Consider the following 12,949-nt stretch of genomic DNA (forward strand, 5'->3'; position numbering starts at 1 on the left):
CAGAGCCATGGGCAGGGAATGGCAGGACAGTGCGAACAGACTAGTCTGGCACCTCTCTGCCCTCTAGGCCACAGGATTCAGGACGTGACTCATAACCTCAGTGCCAGGACCTCACTCACAGCAGACCCTCTGAGTTCCTGTTGGTCCCTGGTCTTGCCTCCCCTGGCAGGAGCCCTGTGCCATTCTTCTCTCTTCTTGGAGCTGCAGCTGCTGTTCTTGCTTTATGGCTCCCTGCAGATGAGGAGATGGGGCTTTCAGCTGCAGCTCAAGCACTGACCCTCTGGGTCCCACCACACAGATGTGTCCATAGGAGGAAGGTGCCCAGAATTCCCCTTCTAACCTGTGGGGCTCTCGGCATTGCAGTCTGTGGGGCAGGGACAAAGCTGTATCTTCTTCCAGGGACTTTCTGAAGCCACAGTCATTGAGCAGCTCAATGTGGGTAACGTGACTGAGCCCTAGAGGAGTCTGGCTGAGACCAGGGTAGATGGACAGACAGGCTATCCTCACTGCACTAAGGACAGTCACTTTGGTTCCCGGGACTCACAAGAGCTCACCTGGTATACCTTACAGCTGCCAGGGTTTTCTACCCTCTAAAAATGCTCCTGAGTGTGACGCAGATGGAACAAAAGAAATCACATCAGTAAAGAGTGTTGAGAGTGGTAATGCTGTGAATTCCACATACATCAGAGGTAAATTTAATCAGAGATCACTCCTGGTTTCTTTTTGTGTAGAGCTGTAGGACAGATCTGAATCCTCCAGCACACAGAGCAGAGACCATTGCTTCCAGGGGCACATTCCTCCAGCACCAACCAGACCTCAAACAAGGGAGCAGCACAAAGGTCTCAGAAAGGGGAAAGTCACTGTAGGGGAGTTTGGATGGGAATCACACAGAATCACAGAATTTCTAGGTTGGAAGAGACCTCAAGATCATCGAGTCCAACCTCTGACCTAACACTAACAGTCCCCACTAAACCATATCCCTAAGCTCTACATCTAAACATCTTTTGAAGACTTCCAGGGATGGTGACTCCACCACTTCCCTGGGCAGCCTGTTCCAGTGCCTAACAACCCTTTCAGTAAAGAAGTTCTTCCTAACATCTAACCTAAAACTCCCATGGCGCAACTTAAGCCCATTCCCCCTCATCCTGTCACCAGGCACATGGGAGAACAGACCAACCCCCACCTCACTACAGCCTCCTTTAAGGTATCTGTAGAGAGCAATAAGGTCGCCCCTGAGCCTCCTCTTCTCCAGGTTGAACAAGCCCAGCTCCTTCAGCCGCTCCTCGTAGGACTTGTTCTCCAGGCCCCTCACCAGCTTTGTCGCCCTTCTCTGGACCCGCTCAAGCACCTCGATGTCCTTCTCGTAGCGAGGGGCCCAAAACTGAAAACAGTACTCGAGGTGCTGCCTCACCAGAGCCGAGTACAGGGGGACGATCACCTCCCTAGCCCTGCTGGTCACACTGTTTCTGATACAAGCCAGGATGCCGTTGGCCTTCTTGGCCACCTGAGCACACTGCTGGCTCATATTCAGCCGACTGTCCACCATCACTCCCAGGTCCTTCTCTGCCTGGCAGCTCTCCAACCACTCATCTCCCAGCCTGTAGCTCTGCTTGGGGTTGTTGCGCCCCACGTGCAGGACCCGGCACTTGGCCTTGTTGAACTTCATGCAGTTGACCTCAGCCCATCGGTGCAGCCTATCCAGATCCTCCTGGAGAGCTTTCCTACCCTCGAGCAGATCGACACACGCACCTAACTTGGTGTCATCTGCAAACTTACTGAAGGTGCACTCAATGCCCTCGTCCAGATCATCGATGAAGATGTTAAAGAGGACCGGCCCCAGCACCGAGCCCTGGGGGACGCCACTAGTGACTGGCCTCCAACTGGACTTGACTCCATTTACCACGACTCTTTGAGCCCGGCTATCCAGCCAGTTTCTAACCCAACGAAGCATGCGCCAGTCCAAGCCAAGAGCAGCCAGTTTCTTGAGGAGAATGCTGTGGGAGACGGTGTCAAAAGCCTTGCTGAAGTCAAGGTAGACCACATCCACAGCCTTTCCCTCGTCCACCCGGCGCGTCACTTTGTCATAGAAGGAGATCAGGTTCGTCAAGCAGGACCTGCCGTTCATAAACCCATGCTGACTGGGCCTGATCGCCTGCTTGCCCTGCAAGTGCCGCATGATGACTCCCAAGAGGATCTGCTCCATGAGCTTCCCTGGTACTGAGGTCAAACTGACAGGCCTGTAGTTTCCCGGGTCTGCCCTCCGGCCCTTCTTGTAGATGGGCGTCACATTTGCTAGCCGCCAGTCAGCTGGGACCTCCCCCAATAGCCAGGACTGCTGATAAACGATGGATAGGGGCTTGGCCAGCTCCTCTGCCAGTTCTCTCAGTACCCTTGGGTGGATTTGTTTCAGAGATGTCTCTCCTAATTATCACTGTCTTTTCTTCCTTGGGTAGTCCCATTTGTCCAGGAGGATCAGATGACCAACAGCAGCTCCATCACCGAGTTCCTCCTCGTGGCATTTGCAGACACGCCGGAGCTGCAGCTCCTGCACTTCGTGCTCTTCCTGGGAATCTACCTGGCTGCCATCCTGGGCAACAGCCTCATCCTCACTGCTGTAGCCTGCGACCACCGCCTCCACACTCCCATGTACTTCTTCCTCCTCAACTTTGCCCTCCTTGACCTGGGCTGCATCTCCACCACTGTCCCCAAAGCCATGGCCAATTCCCTCTGGGACACCAGGGCCATTTCCTATGCAGGATGTGCTGCACAGGTCTTTTTCTTTTTCTTTTTCTTTTTCTTTTTCTTTTTCTTTTTCTTTTTCTTTTTTTGTTTTCTTTTTCGCAGAGTTTTCTATTCTCACCATCATGTCCTACGACCGCTATGTTGCCATTTGCAAGCCCCTGCGCTATGGGACCCTCCTGAGCAACAGAGCTTGTGCCCAGATGGCAGCAGCTGCCTGGGGCAGTGGGGTTCTCTATGCTCTGCTGCACACTGCCAATACGTTTTCACTGCCCCTCTGCAGAGGCAATGCTGTGGACCAATTCTTTTGTGAAATCCCCCAGATCCTCAAGCTCTCCTGTTCATCCTTATACCACAGCGAAATTGGACTTCTCATATTTAGTGTTTTTGTGTTTTTGGGGTGTTTTATGTTCATTGTGCTCTCCTATGTGCAGATTTTCAGGTCTGTGCTGAGGATCCCCTCTGTGCAGGGACAGCGCAAAGCCTTTTCCACATGCGTCCCTCACCTGGCTGTGATCTGCTTGTTTCTCAGTACTGGCATATTTGCCTACCTGAAGCCCCCCTTAATCTCCTTACCATCCCTGAACCTGTCAGTGGCAGTTCTCTACTCGGTGCTGCCTCAAGTATTGAACCCCTTTATCTACAGCATGAGGAATCAGGAGCTCAAGAATTGTATTAGACCAGTGATGTCATGGATATTTTTCAGGATGTTCTGAGGAAATTGATGGGATCTTTCAGCAGCTATAGACTCCTTCGTTTCTTGTGCAGGTAAAGTGTAGTTTTTCTCATGACAGGGCAAGCCTCGATTTACTTCTAGAGTAATATTGCTGCTTTTTGTTTGTTTTGTTTTGTTTTCCTTGTGATGTTTTCCACAGAGACACACTGTTCTTCATCCCCTTGTGCTCAAGTAGCAACATTGCTTGTGTGACACTGAGGCTCTGCATAAACGAGGAGCCAGCCTCTCTGTATTTAAAAAATTGAAATCCAGCTACTTCTTTGTCTGGACTCCACTCTCAGCAGATCAGGAAGTAATGGGAACACTTGTCTGGCTGCAGCAGGTCTGGGCAGGCTGCCCTGGCCCTGGGTTTGTCAGGAGCTGCCTGAGGACCGCCAGGGATGGCATGGAGGGGCTGCAGCCCTCTGAGGATGTGCTGCAGAGGAGAGCTGGGGACACAGCAGGGGACACTGACCTCTATTTGCTGGTGCCATGGCTGTCCCATCTCTGGGGCTGAGCCCTTTGTGTCCCAAGGAGCTGCTGTGCCCTTCAGCTGAACCTGCATTAATCGTGGCACAACAGAAACCTCTTACAGCTTCACTTTGCATCCTCCTTCATGGTAGGGCACCACTCCGTGTCCTTCGCTCTGCTTACAGTGCTTGTCTTAGCTCATGGATGAACCAGATTTCATCTGCTTGAGTCTTCTGAGGCCCAATCCAGTGCCTATTGCCTGCTGCACCTACAGCACAATAACTATTACTTCCCCTTTCTGTCCTGACTGACCTGATGGGTCTATATTAATCCTTTTTAATTTCCCTAGACGGAAGGGGACATATTCCCAGACTGCTGGGATCTGCCACAGCCACTCAAAGTCACCCTCTCTGGAATCTTCCGGCCTGAATTTTTCACAGTGACCCCGCATGAGTTTCTCAGGGTCCCAATGGTCATTTCAAGTGTGGATCATCTTCAAGGATCCATTGGCAAGTGTGCAAGGATGCATGGTGCCAGCCTACAGGAATCCCGGCCTCCCTCACAGAACCTATGGACTTGTCCAAGCTGTAGTCTTGAGTTCCCAGACTGCAGTGGCTCTTTGAGATTAATTAGAGTTGTGTTAGTGACTTTTCATTGCTCTGCTAGAAACTGAGCTGCTGTTCTGGTTTCCTTTAGCTCCTTTTTTAGAACTTTTACTAATGTTTCTAGGACTTTTGCTTTTGTGACTTCCAACTACATCTGTTTGATTTGTAACCAGAGTCACAAACCAGAGTTAATCCCTGGGCTCTAAGATCATCATGGAATCATAGCATCATAGAATGGCTTGGGTTGGAAGGGACCTTAAAGACCATTTAACTCCAAATACCCTACCATAGGCAGGGATGCCAACCACTGGATCAGGTTGGCCAAGGCCCCACCAACCTGGCCTTGAACACCTCCAGGGATGGGGAATTCACATCTTCTCTTGGCAACCTGTTCCAGTGCCTCACCACCCTCTGAGTGAAGAATTTCTTCCTAATGTCTAGTCTAAATTTATCCTCTTTTAGTTTAAGACCATTCCATCTCGTCCTATCATTATCTGCCCGAGTAAAGAGTCCTTCTCCATCTTTTTTGTAAGATCCCTTTAAGTACTGAAATGCCGTGATAAGGTCTACCTGGAGCCTTCTCTTCTACAGGTTAAACAGACCCAGCTCTCTGTCCTAGTTCAGATCAGAGCCAGTTCCTCCATCTCGAAAAGGGACCTGATGGCTGCTGGTCAAAGCTGAGCCAATGAGGGACACTAGTTGTGCATCTTTGACAACATTTTTTAGAAAGCATAAAAAATGTTTGTGCATCTGCAGCTGGCAGAGGAGTGAAAAACTGTGAGAGAAGCAGCCCTGCAGACACCACAGTCAGCGAAGAAGTTCCAGGTGCCAGAGAAGAAGTTTCCCGCAGCCTGCTGAGAGGCCCATGCTGGAGCAGGCTGTCCCCCTGCAGCCCATGGGCACCACGGCAGAGCAGATCTCCACACTGCAGCCTGTGGAGGGGCACCACGGTGGAGAAGGTGGATGTGCAGTCACTGGAGAGGAGCAACCACAGGAGCAAGATTTGTGTGGGAGCTGCAGCCCATGGAGAGGAGCCCACTCTGCAGCAGTCTGATCCTGAAGGACTTTCCACAACTTGCTACAGATCCATGCTGAAGAACTTCTTGAAGAGCTGCTGTCTGTGGGGAGGTCATGTAGGATCAGTTTGGGAAGGATGGCATCCCATGGGAGTGACCCCACACTTGAAGGGGGGGAGAGTAACCCCGCACTTGAAAGGGGGAGAAGGGGAAGAGAGAAACATGGAAGGAGCAGCGGAGATGAAGCATCATGGACTGATGCCCCCATTCCTTATCACTCTGCACCTCTTGGTGGGAGGAGGTAGAAGAAGTGGGGTGGTGGTAAAGTTGCTTCTAGTTGTCTTTTAGTTGTTACTGCTCTGCACTGCTATGTGCTGGCAATAAATGATGTTAATCTTCCCCAAGTCTGTCCTGTCTGCGACAGTAGTTGTGAGCCATTTCTTGGTCCTTACCTCAGCCCATGAGTTGTTTCTTTGTGTTTTCTCCCTGTATCCTGCTGAGGAGGGGTGTTGGGAGAGCAGCATGGTGGGCACCTGGGAGACAGCCAAGGTTAACACATTGAGTTTGGGGATAATTTGGGGGCCCTGGCACAGTGGAAGCTTCCCGTGCTGTTATTGCTTTATGTGCATTCCCCTCTGCAGGACAACCAAACCCCACTGCTCCTCCTGTGGCTCTCTGGGACCTCTCTGCAGTCACCGCATCAGGCAGCATGCATGCAGGGGTAAGGAAATGTTCCCCCAGCACAGCCCCCTGCCAGCCCTCACTGCCCCGGCCCCCACTGCCCTTCTGCTTTAGCAGCCTCCCCCCTCCATCCAGCCCTGTCCCAGCCCCAGCATGTCCCTCACGGGGGTTCACAGACAGCCCTGCCTTGGGGCTTGCTGGGCTCTGGACCAGGCTGGGCTGGCCGTTCCCCCGGTACAGGCCCTGAGCCCAGCAGGAGGATGGAGGTGCTCACCTTTCTGTGATCGGCCATCCCCAAACCACGGTGGAACGCTGGTGCTGGGAACTGCTGCCATGAGGGGCTGGGCCTGGTGGTAATTTTCTTGGGCAGTTTCTCCTTTTTTCCTGCTACAAGTAGCAGAGCAAATCATATCTGACCAATCTGGTGGCCTTCTATAATGGAGTGATTGCATCAGCTGACAAGGGAAGATGGCACCTTGCTGGACTTGTACAAGACCTTTGACACAGTCCCACATGGCATCCTGATCTGCAAGTTGGCGAGTGGTGGATTTGAAGGGGGGAGCATTCAGTGGATAATGAATTGGCTTGAAGGCTGTGCCCAGAAGTGTTGGTCAATGGCTCCATGCCCAGGTGGAGGCCAGTGGCGAGTGGTGTTCCTCAAGGGTCTGTCTGTCTTGGGACTGGTGCTGTTTAGTATTAATATCAACGACACAGACAGTGGGATCGAGTGCACCCTCAGCAAGTTTGCAGATGACACTAAGCTGAGTGGTGCAGCGATACACCAGAAGGAAGGGATGCCATCCAAGGGACCTGGACAAGCTAGACAAGTGGGCCCATGTGAACCTAATGAGGTTCAACAAGGCTGAGTGCAAGATGCTGCACCTGGTTCAGGCAATCCCAGACATGAGGACAGACTGGGTGAAGAACTCATTGAGAGCAGGCCTGCAGAGAAAGACTTGGGAGTTCCAGTGGATAAAAATCTCAACGTAAGTGTCGTGGTTTAACCCGGCCGGCAGCTAAACACCACGCAGCCGTTCGCTCACCCTCCCCCCTCCCTCTCTGGGACGGGGGAGAGAAATGGAAAGTGAAGCCTGTGAGTTGAGATAAAGACAGTTTAATAAGACAAGAAAATAATAATAACAATAATAATAAAATAATAATAATAATAATAATAATAATACAATGGTGATAATAGTACTACTACTAATAATATGTACAAACAAGTGATGCACAATGCAATTGCTCACCACCTGCTGACCGATGCCCAGCCTAACCCCGAGCAGTCCGGCCCCCTCCCCCCGGCTAGCCACCCCTATATATTGTTTAGCATGACGTCAGATGGTATGGAATACCCCTTTGGCTAGTTTGGGTCACCTGTCCTGGGTCTGTCCCCTCCCAGCTCTTACTGCACCCCCAGCCTGCCCGTTGGCAGGACAGAGCAAAAGCCTGAGATGTCCTTGGCTTGGTGTAAGCACTGCTCTGCAACAATTAAAGCATCGGGGTGTTATCAGCACTCTTCTCATCCTAAGCCAAAACACAGCATTCCACCAGCTACTAGGAAGAAAATTAATTCTAACTGAAACCAGGACAATAAGCCAGCAGTGTGTGTGTGCTTGCAGCCCAGAAGGCCAACTGCATTCGGGGCTGCATAAACAAAAGATAACGGCGGGACAAGGGGGAAGGTTTTTAAAGGAAAAGAGAGAAGATTTAGATTAGAGATTAGGAGGAAATGCTTCACTCAGAGGGTGGTGAGGCACTGGAACAGGTTGCCCAGAGAAGCTGTGGATGCCCCATCCCTGGATGTGTTGAAGGCCAGGTTTGATGAGGCTCTGGGCAGCCTCATCTAGTTGTTGGCATCCCTGCCCATGGCAGGAGGGTTGGAACTAGATGATCTTTAAGGTCTCTTCCAACCCAAGCTGTTCTATGATTCTGTGATTCTATGATCTCTGCCTTGAGGTACGCTGCTTGAGAGCCCCTTGGGCATGGGGATGGTGGGCAGGGCCCCAGGACCTCCTCTGCCTGCTCCCTCCCCCCATGGGGCTCATGGAGGCTGCTAGCCCTGCAGAGGACCCAGAAGAGGGCTTGTCCTGCCCATGGTCACAACTAAACCATGGCCCTCCAGATTCACCCCTGCACCTCCAGCCTTTCCCAAGGATTATGTTTGGGGTACTGGCAAGCACTCAAGGTGTGGCGATTGTCTCAAGGACATGTGCTAGGGGCAGGGACTGAGGAACAGCATGGGTCCTGGGTCATGCTTGCCTCTCCAAGGCAATTTCCAGCCCAGATCATGCCTTCAGTCTCCATCCCTCCTCAGATCTTTTTGGATACTCCTGGTTAACTCTGTTCTGGCCATTCTGGTCAGGGTGGGAAACAGACGCAGTGTACTGGGTCTGGCTGGGATGTTAACTTTCCCTGCAGCAGCCCATACAGTGCTGTGCTCTGCACTTGTAGCTAGAACAGTACTGGTATCACACCAGAGTTGTGTCTGCTGCTGAGAAGTGCTGGCACAGCATCAGGACTCTCTCTAACCCTCCCAGAGCCAGCAGGCTGGGGGTGGGCAAAAAGTGAGAAAGGAACATCATCAGGGCTGCTGGCCTAAACCAACCAAAGGGATATTCCATACCATATGATGTCACACTCAGCAATAAAAGGTGGAAAAAAGAAGCAGAGGGGAGGGTGGAATCTCGTTGGGAAAACGTTGGTCCTCCTGAAAAACAGCTACGGGCATTGAGGCCCTGCTTCAAGGACATGGTCAAGCATCGCTCATTTGTGGGAAGTAGAGAGTAATTTCTTTCTTCTGCACTTCCACTCAGCCTTTACTTGTTTGGTTTTCTTTTCCCTTTTCCCCTCCCTTTTCCCCTTCCCCCTTTTTCCCTTTAGTTAAATTGTTAAATTAATAATAATCTTTAATTTTTCCCTTTAATTAAATTACCCGTATCTCAACCTGTGAGTTGTTCTTTCCTTTACTTCTTCCCCTCCTTTTCTGAGGAGGGGGAGTGAGAGAGCGGGTGTGGTGGAGTTCAGCTGCCTAGCATGGTAAAACCACCACACCCAAATGGATAGGAACGAGTGCTGCCAAAACTCCTTCCTCAGGGGTCTTTAGATATGCAGGATGCTTGGAAGGATTATGGAGCATTTCCAAAGGCACTAGGTATGTTCAGATATGCCTGAGGATGATCAGAATCCCCTCCGCAGTCTCCCTTGCCTGTGCCTGCTGCATCCCCATTGCCTCCACAGAGACTGCAGACACCTCCTTTACCTCAGATGCAGAGATATCACACAGAGGCTATGAGAGAGTCAGCTCACACCCAGATACATACTTTATGTGGGCTTCAGGAGAAAGAGAGCAGGTTGTTGCCTCAGCAGAAGTGGATGGAATCCAAACAGTTGTGAAGGAACAGGGTAACCACTTAAAACAAAAGCAACAGAAAAGAATGTATTCATGTATATTAATAAATCATACATATTATATGCATAAAAAAACAGTAACAGCAACTAAAAACAAACAGGTCTGTCATGGGACAGACTGAGAGTCATTTGTGGAGAGAGGAAAAGTTTATCACTTCTGAAAAATCCAAGGGGTGACAGCAAGTTTGTGTACCCCAGGTGACACCCAGACCTGAACCCACCGGGGGGGTGCTGGGGGAGCATTGGCAGCCGTTGAGGGGGGGCTGGGTGGATGCCGGCTCCTCGCAGCCCCCTGTCACCTAGAAAAGTGTCCCCTCAAAGCCCCAGCAGCCCCTCAAAGCCCCCCCGTCCCCTCACAAAATGACCCATCCCCTCAAAAAATGTCCCTTCCCTGACTGCTTCCCTCAGGATTTGCCCCCTCGCAGCCCCTTGACACCCCCGTCCCCTCACCAAGTGTCCCCTCAGCCCCTTGTCCCCCTCGCAGCCCCTCACAAAATGTTCCCTCACACACCAGTGCCTCAGGATTTGTCCCCTCACAGCCCCTTTTCCGCTCTCAGCTCCTTGTTCCCTCACAAAATGCCCCCTCACAGCCCCTCATCCCCTCACAAAATATCCCCTCACAGCCCCCTCTCCCCTCACGAAGTGTCCTTTAACCCCTCATCGCCTCACAAAATGCCCCTCACAGCCCCCTTTTCCCCTCACAAAACGTCCCCTCACAGCCCCTCTGCCCTCACCGAACGCCCCCTCAGCCCTTTTTCCCCTCACAACCCCGCATCCCCTCACCGCCAGACGCCCCCCAGAGCCTCGCACCCCTTCTCCAAACCCCCCTGAGTCCCCCCAGCCCCCCACTTTCCCCAAAATCCCCACAAATCCCCCCCACCGCACCGGCCGCAGCCTCCGCCGCCATCGCTCCCGCCGGACAGTTTGAACCCACGGGGCGGGAGCCAATGGGAGGCCGGCGAGCGCGCATGCGCAGTGCGGGCAGCCCGGCGGGGCAGAACGAAATGGCGTCGGTTGCCTGGCAACGGGGGGAGGGGACAAAATGGCGGCGGTTGCCTGGCAACGGGGGGCGGGGCGAAGGGATAGGCGCCCGGTTTCTACTGGGAATGGGCCCAGTTTGTGCCGGGATGGGGTTGGGGAGCCCAGTTCGAACTGGGAAAGGGCTGGGGGTCCCGGTCTGAGCTGGGGACAATCCCAGTTTGAGCTGGCTTGGAGCTGGGAGCCCTGGTTTTTACTGGGAAAGTTCCCAGTTTGCAGTGGAATGGGCCCAATTCATACTGGGAAGGGGCTAAGGGTCCCAGTTCATAATGGGAAGGGGCTGGGGGTCCCAGTTTGAGCTGGGAAGTGTAATACACAATAAATGTTTGTTCATTGTCTTTTGTATTATAAAAACAAGGAGTTCTGTTTGAGGAGCGGGAGTTGCGAAAGCTCCCTGCTGAAGTAAGGAGCTGTATAATGCTTGGCTAGACACTATGAAAATTCTTTTGCTTAATGTAACAAAAAAGAGAACCCCCTCCCCTTCTCTCCTTCTGCATCTCAGTTGCCTCTTTTGTTCAAAGACCCTTCTGCAAAGCTCATGTAACCATCTCCTGATAAGTAGCTAACCTAGCGTATCAACATCCGGCCTTCCTGTCTCATGCTGGGCCAACATGACCAAATAAAAAAAGAAGTTGAACCACAACGCCGAGGAAGACTACGGCCTTCATCTTCATGACCACCAGAGGGACAGAGACAACCCCCTAGCAACAGTGCGCGCAGTCGCAGAATATACCAGGATGTGCTGCGTAATCCCGGAATTACCAAGATATAAAAAGGGACCCTGGCGGGGGTGAGGTGCGCGCCGTTGGCGGAGCCGAGACTCCCCGGCCGCCCAGCGCTGTTTTGCTTGCTGTTGCAAGATGCTCGTGTTCCACAGGGAAGGGGATGAGTGACCCAGAGGCGGGTGCTGGTTGTCCCCAGGGAGGTGCTTGCCTACCATGGGAAAATGCTTGTATACCCAAGAAGATCCTTTGCTCCTCCAGGACGTTGCGTGATTTACCCAGGGAGGTGTTTCTCTGACCCGGGGCAGGATAGGATTTCTTCATAGAGGTGCTTCATCAATGGAGGGAATTCCTTGGTTCTTGAAAGATCTTCTGGGGTGACCTATGCAGGAGCTTGGGCACCCATGGGGTTATTCTACTGTTCCCCAGGGAGGTGTTTCATTCTTCCAAGGAGGTGCTTGGGTTCTCTATAGAGGTTCCTGGGTTCCTCCAAGAAATGCTTGTATGCCTTTGGGCGATGTCTTAGAGCATCAGCAGGAGATGGGTTCACAGCGGAAATTGTTCAGGTGAACCCACCTAGAGTTGGGATCTCCTGTGAGGTGCTGGAATGCCCTTGGAAGATGCCTGAGAGGGAAAAGGTAGTGCTTAGGTGTCCTGGGGAGATGCTTGTCTACTCCAGCTCAATGCTCACGTGTCCTGCAGGAAGTATTTCTGATTTAAAGAGGTGCCTATATTCCCTGGGGAGATACTTGGGTGCCATGGAGGGTGCTTCAGGAAGATGCTTGTATTCCCAGGGGAGACTTTTACTTTCCCCAGGGACATGTTTGGCTTCTCCAGGGAGTTGCCAGAACGCTCCTTGGAAAAGACGGCTTGATCAGAGGACTTGTGCTGAGGTCCTGCTAGCAAGACTGGTGGTCTGGGGAGATTGTTGGGTGCTCCAGGGAGATGCCTGTGTGCTGCACGGAGAAGCCTGGGCATCCTTGGGATGTGCCTGTGTGCCTAATGGAGATGGTGGTGTGAATCAGGGCAGTGCTTTGCTACGGTGGATGAAGCGACACCAGCAGTCTGGCTGTGCTCTTTATTTTCCATTCAGGGGTGGAAAGCGGGAGAGCTTCCCAGCCCCTTTGCTCAGAGCTCCGCTGCTGCCTTCAGCATTCCCAGCACCTTCCCCTCCGTTGCAGTACCAGCATCTAGCGCTAGGGAGTCAGAAAGAAAAGAGGATGATCAGGTTGTGTATAGGCTGAACGCAGAGAAATACTGCAGGCTTAGCTCGGGCCGTGCACGTAGGGGTCTGCTTCCCATGAAGCTTCAAGGTTGCCGTCAGCTGCGACAGATGCCTAGTGCCCAAGCTCATGACGAGGTCCGCAGGGGTGCAGCTCATCAGCCTGGGGCTGAGGCAGGGGGAGCAGAGGGCCCCGGAATGCCCTCTCTGTCCCAGTGCTGCCCCCACGGGAAGGACGGGCCTCGCAGCAGCGGGAAGCACCATCCCTTTCTGGAGATACTTACCAGGGGAGCCGCTGCTGCTCTTGCCGCAGCCGCTTTTCCTCCGCAGCA

At 52.5% G+C, this 12,949-nt stretch overlaps 2 protein-coding genes across 5 annotated transcripts in view; both read left to right on the top strand.

The window, feature by feature from the left end:
- Positions 1-12,949, top strand: part of LOC137846765 (coiled-coil domain-containing protein 81-like) — a 227,518-nt gene that overhangs the window by 178,490 nt on the left and 36,079 nt on the right. The window lies entirely within an intron of this gene.
- The window catches only part of LOC137846767 (olfactory receptor 14A16-like), a 41,543-nt gene that overhangs the window by 1,415 nt on the left and 27,179 nt on the right, over positions 1-12,949 (top strand). The window lies entirely within an intron of this gene.

Source organism: Anas acuta, chromosome W (genome assembly GCF_963932015.1).
Source record: "Anas acuta chromosome W, bAnaAcu1.1, whole genome shotgun sequence".
In the NCBI taxonomy this organism is placed as follows: Eukaryota; Metazoa; Chordata; class Aves; order Anseriformes; family Anatidae; genus Anas; species Anas acuta.